General features: G+C 30.7%; 1 long non-coding RNA gene across 1 annotated transcript; it reads right to left on the reverse strand.

Annotated features, from left to right (window-relative positions):
- Nucleotides 1-2,305: 2,305 nt before the first annotated feature.
- Nucleotides 2,306-3,886, reverse strand: LOC139895770 (uncharacterized). The gene is made up of 4 exons (XR_011776014.1): nucleotides 3,677-3,886; nucleotides 3,449-3,487; nucleotides 3,279-3,362; nucleotides 2,306-2,782 (listed from the first exon to the last, which is right to left on the reverse strand). It is a non-coding gene; the product is annotated as an uncharacterized lncRNA (long non-coding RNA).
- Nucleotides 3,887-6,358: the final 2,472 nt, after the last annotated feature.

Consider the following 6,358-nt stretch of genomic DNA (forward strand, 5'->3'; position numbering starts at 1 on the left):
CGTGTTTTCAGGTTTTAAATCATTAAGTTAGCATATCATATAGATATATAACATGTGTTTAGTTGATTTTAAAAGTCAAGTTAGAAGGATTAACTTTTGTTTGCGAACAAGTTTAGAATTAACTAAACTATGTTCTAGTGATTACAAGTTTAAACCTTCGAATAAGATAGCTTTATATGTATGAATTGATTGATGTTATGAACATCATTACTACCTTAAGTTACTTGGATAAACCTACTGGAAAAGAGTAAAATGGATCTAGCTTCAACGGATCATTGGATGGCTCGAAGTTCTTGAAGCAGAATCATGACACGAAAACAAGTTCAAGTAAGATCATCACTTGAAATAAGATTGTTATAGTTATAGAAATTGAACCAAAGTTTGAATATGATTATTAACTTGTATTAGAATGATAACCTACTGTAAGAAACAAAGATTTCTTGAGGTTGGATGATCACCTTACAAGATTGGAAGTGAGCTAGCAAACTTGAAAGTATTCTTGATTTTATGAAACTAGAACTTTTGGAATTTATGAAGAACACTTAGAACTTGAAGATAGAACTTGAGAGAGATCAATTAGATGAAGAAAATTGAAGAATGAAAGTGTTTGTAGGTGTTTTTGGTCGTTGGTGTATGGATTAGATATAAAGGATATGTAATTTTGTTTTCATATAAATAAGTCATGAATGATTACTCATATTTTTGTAATTTTATGAGATATTTCATGCTAGTTGCCAAATGATGGCTCCCACATGTGTTAGGTGACTCACATGGGCTGCTAAGAGCTGATCATTGGAGTGTATATACCAATAGTACATACATTTAAAGCTGTGTATTGTACGAGTACGAATACGGATGCATACGAGTAGAATTGTTGATGAAACTGAACGAGGATGTAATTGTAAGCATTTTTGTTAAGTAGAAGTATTTTGATAAGTGTATTGAAGTCTTTCAAAAGTGTATAAATACATATTAAACCACTACATGTATATACATTTTAACTGAGTCGTTAAGTCATCGTTAGTCGTTACATGTAAGTGTTGTTTTTAAACCTTTAGGTTAACGATCTTGTTAAATGTTGTTAACCCAATGTTTATAATATCAAATGAGATTTTAAATTATTATATTATCATGATATTATCATGTATGAATATCTATTAATATGATATATATACATTAAATGTCTTTACAACGATAATCGTTACATATATGTCTCGTTTAAAAATCATTAAGTTAGTAGTCTTGTTTTTACATATGTAGTTCATTGTTAATATACTTAATTATATGTTTACTTATCATAGTATCATGTTAACTATATATATATATCCATATATATGTCATCATATAGTTTTTACAAGTTTTAACGTTCGTGAATCACCGGTCAACTTGGGTGGTCAATTGTCTATATGAAACATATTTCAATTAATCAAGTCTTAACAAGTTTGATTGCTTAACATGTTGGAAACATTTAATCATTTAAATATCAATCTCAATTAATATATATAAACATGGAAAAGTTAGGGTCACTACACCTTGAGACTTCAAATATGTCTTCATCTTTACTGCCTAAATAAGATAGTGCAATCCATTAAATGTTGGAATTGCTGGAGCAGTTGAACTAGATGCCATGTCTAGTCTAAATTTCTTTAGCGTGAATAAAACAGCCCCTTAAGAAGAGAGCTCTGATACCACTGTAAATGTTCAAGAATAGAATAGAAATCTACTCTTGAAAGGTTAAGGTAGCAAGACTTTGTTGCTAAAGATTAGAATAGCAAGACTTTGATGCTAAAGATTAAGATAGCAAGACTTTGTTGCTAAGTAGATTAGAATACATAATAAAAGTGTAGAATGGAAATAATTTGAAGGTTGGTTATATATTCCAACTCTTGATTACACTCCTATTTATAGGCTTACATAAAGTGACTTACTTAACTTCTAAGAAATCTTAGGAGGTAAGTATCACGAATACCGATAATTTCTTAACTAGTAAGAAAACTAAAATATCTAAGTATTCTTTATATATGAATACTTAATAACTAAGAATACTTAATAATTAAGAAAACTTAATAGCTAAGAATACTTAATGACTAAGAATACTTAATAGCTAAGAAAACTTAATAGCTAAGTTTTCTTAGTAACTAAGTTTACATAACTTAAGACAAATGTCTAATAACAATCTTAGATACACTAACATTATATATCGTTTTAAAGATTGCCGGGAATATTTTCTTATGCAATCATTAGTTTTCAGTCTGAACTTAACCATTTATAACTTACGGGCCCGCAAATAGGCCGGATAGTCATTTTAAGACTTTTACCCAAATTGACACCAAATTTAATTAATAGCCCAAATTAGTATCCATTGTACCCGAGACCCGAGTGACCCAAATTCGCATCACATCTCCAAAATGACATTATAAAGCTGTTGGAAACTTTAAATTACCAAAAACACTACAAACCGGTTCAAATGGACTATTATGACCCAAATTAAACATAGTTTCCCACCTTAACCAAATTGAGCTCAAAACTCGTTTTCAACATGCCAAGCCCTGCAGTTTTTTTCCTCATTACTTGTGTCAAATGGCGGATAGTAATTAAATTTTTATTACCTTAAGTTATCGTTGGATTGCAATCGTGATGGTGACTGTAAGCAGCGTTCGCGATGCTTATTACTTTCTTCTTGCATTCTGTATCAGTAGTCGGATAAGTGGATAACGATTCCCGACTTTTTCTTCATTGACGTACAATTCTTTATTTATGTCAGTTTGAAGGATTAGGTTAGCTGCATAATATATGTTATATTGACATGAATATAATGTTAGGCGATTTTAAACTTAAAAAAAAAATTAAAAGCAGAAAAAAAAACTGATACCAACTGTCAAATGCTGTGTTCTAGATGCCCGAGACGACTTAGCATACCTAGAAGACGACTCAAAAGAAGGAGCAACACTCGTAGGTGCGAAACAATTATATATTATAGTTCAAAAGAATGCCAAAAGCGTCTTATTTTTTTTGCCACTTTCTGTATTATAGGTCACAAATCTCATATTTGAATGGTAAAAAAACCCTCAATGTATAACAAAAGAATTATATGTTAAGCAACGCATGAAATCAGAAACATCAATTTCTTAACTTGTGCATGGTATTTAATTACATAATGTTTCTTGGCTGCTAAAATCTTCATAATCATTAAGAAAACCGTTATAACCATTATTCATAACTCTATAGAAATGTAAAAATGCTATAGATTTATTTTCATCTAAAATTGCATTTCATACCTCATGTCATGATGAGCACCGAAACAATAGCAACGGAGCAATTCTTTTGATGAACATGGACTATTCATCAATATTCTATTGAATCTGAAACAAAAACAAATTGTTTTTATTTGAATCTGAAACTAAATATTGACTTTGAAGAAGTCAACAATAATGAAATCAGAAGATACCCATGTTCCATCTATTTCGATCATCATCAACAACAGCACCTACACAATAAAAATTAGAAACATGTTTAAAATAATAAAAATTACAAAACCATAATTTGTATAAGGATAAGAGATCTAAGAAAGTGACCCAATTTAAAAACGAAGATGACAAATTTACGTACAATAATAACCTAATTAGCCATGAATCTGATTATATAAACAGGTATTAGATCAGAGATCGTGATGCACCTTAATTTACGACCTTCAATTAGTGTTCCGATTGAAAAATAACATCATCATTTCCTTGAGTTCGAAAACTTGCTTCGTTTAGGTCGATATAAATCTGGAGAGGGTATTTGTTTTTTTTTTCTGGTTGAATTGTTGTATGAGTGTAGATCTAAAGACCCCTAATATGCTACTTGTGTAGATGCGTGAGATGATTAGGTGATTGAATTGTTAAATGAGGGTAGATCACAGACCCCCTATAAACATCGTGGCATAAATTCAATTCAAATTCAAATTAAAATTAAACAAACCATAGTTGACAATATATAATGATATATATAATGGCGATTTAGGTACAATTAAAAAGAATGGATTGAAATGGTAATACACCTTAATTGCCGTAGTTGACATTTATATGGATCCGTTTTATATGGAATCTGTTATCCGTTATGAAATTTAAAATTGTAGTTTGATTTATGGGTAGTGATGTAAATATAACTTAAGTTGAAAAAAGTATTATGTAATAATTTTTTCAAGATTAGATCCAATGGTTGTAATCATTTAATGAGATTGAATGGATGACTAAGATCTTTTATTTGAAAAAAATATTACTTATTTAAGCTTCTCTTTTAATAAGAAAGAGGGATATATTATGATGTATTTTTACTATAATTATTTATGAGTTGAGTTGGTTTGACTTAGTTACATTCTCTGCTGTAATTCGTTGATGTACGCTCAGCATTGTGTATGTGTATCTGCAGGATCAGGGACATTATCTCAAGAAGCCAGCAAGTCCCCATTACAGTTTAAGGTGAAAAAGAGTCTGAAAATTAAATCAAAGAAAGCAATCAAGCGAATTACCCCTTGAACATGTATATATTCGTATAAGAGAGCGAGGAAACATGTCAACTTATCACAAGTTGCACAAAGTGTTTTTTGTAATGCCTTATCATGAAATTCGTAAATTACCATTGGAATGATAAAAAAAATATTACTCTTACTTGTCATATGAATTAGTTATAAACATGTTAAAGATATAGTGTTTTAAATCAACATAATATAACATATTTACTCGACCCGTCCATTTTGTCATCTATGTTAGCATTCTTCTAATATTTATTGTTTTGTGAAATAGCCAGTAATTTTAGTTTAGAGATCTCAATTACAGATTATATATGGAAATAGATTTAGCTAGGGAACTGATCAAGGGGCAATATTGGAATGCACTTCAAGAGTTTGATCGGCTACGAATAAAATTAGAAGACGGTGTAGTGTTTCAAGGGTGGAGATAAGGGTAGACTTTAAATTTTATTTTCATATATAACTATCTTCCCGAATTCGTGGGTCTATTTTTTTGGACCATTTCTCGTGTATCGTTCCAATTTTATCGGATGTCCCCGAAGGAACAATTCGTGGGTCTATTAATGAGCCAATTCTTGTGACGCTCATGCTAATGAAATAATTATATATGTATCTATTTAGTATTTCCATCCATGGTAAAAAAAAATCGTTTAATTTCAGTTTCGTATGTATTTTTACTCAAGCATTTCTTATTACAGCTCTTTGATGGTTAGATATGTGCAATATATTATGAGATCTATTTATTTTAATGAATACATCAAAACCCTTTGTGGTTTATCTAATATTGTTTTCTTTCTAATTGACCTAACAAATACCTTATCAAATTCTATCAGTTCATAAAATCCGCGAAATCGCGGGTCTTTAACTAGTTTTTACATTATAAAATACGGAGTATGGATTTATTTATTCAACAAAAATTAAAATAAAAAACCCAAACAGAGGGTTTTCTGTCCCAAATTTTAGGGTTTCAGTTCCACCCTCCGATCATCTCCACATACGAACAGTTCCGGCAATTACAACGATGTCCAATCTAGATCCAGTGATGTCGACGATGTCGGTAACAGGTATGGGTTTTTGATTTTTTGTTTCTTTCCTTTTCTTTTTTGCCGATTTGGCGGTGGTGATTGCGATGATGAAGATGAATCCTGTAAACGGTCGTCAACTTACCACCAATCAATTTCTTTCGCGTGTACAAATTCAGAACCCACTCCCGTTGCTTACCCCGTTGGCAACGAACGCTTCAGTTTTTGTGGCAACCAACGTGTCGATACGGGTGGCCAAGGCGTTGGATTTGTGATTCGTTGGAGAGCCCCGTTACAACTCGTTTTATCATCAAAAAAAATAATACATAAAGTAACCCACACCACCAAAACACGCCTCCTACTACTACAAATAGTCTTATCAAGAAAGTGTCTAGTATATTGTAATTGTATAGTTTTCATTTAATAATGGACTTTCTTTTTTCTTATTTCAATACCGAGAGACTGTGTTTGTATTGTTGTATTTATTCTAAGTTTTTAAGTTTGTTAATTTTTTTTAAATATAATTATTTAAATTAATGATATCATCAAATTGTCTTAGATTTTTTCTTTATTTTTTTTTTTTTTGAATTTTTTCCAAAGATGAGAAAGACATATTAATGACATCACCCAAAATTGTATTTTATAAAATTAACTAATATCTATACTTTGAACCCCCGAAAGGATAGAGTCGTTGTCGTGGATGCGGGTATGATACGACCCATGGGTCAGATACTAAAATATTTGGGGTCCCGGTAGCTCTTTATTTTTGAAATCTTGTGTATTGAAATGAAATTTTTGTTGGGTTATTGGTTTCCAATTAATG

This window comes from Rutidosis leptorrhynchoides, chromosome 3, assembly GCF_046630445.1.
Source record: "Rutidosis leptorrhynchoides isolate AG116_Rl617_1_P2 chromosome 3, CSIRO_AGI_Rlap_v1, whole genome shotgun sequence".
Lineage (NCBI taxonomy): Eukaryota > Viridiplantae > Streptophyta > Magnoliopsida > Asterales > Asteraceae > Rutidosis > Rutidosis leptorrhynchoides.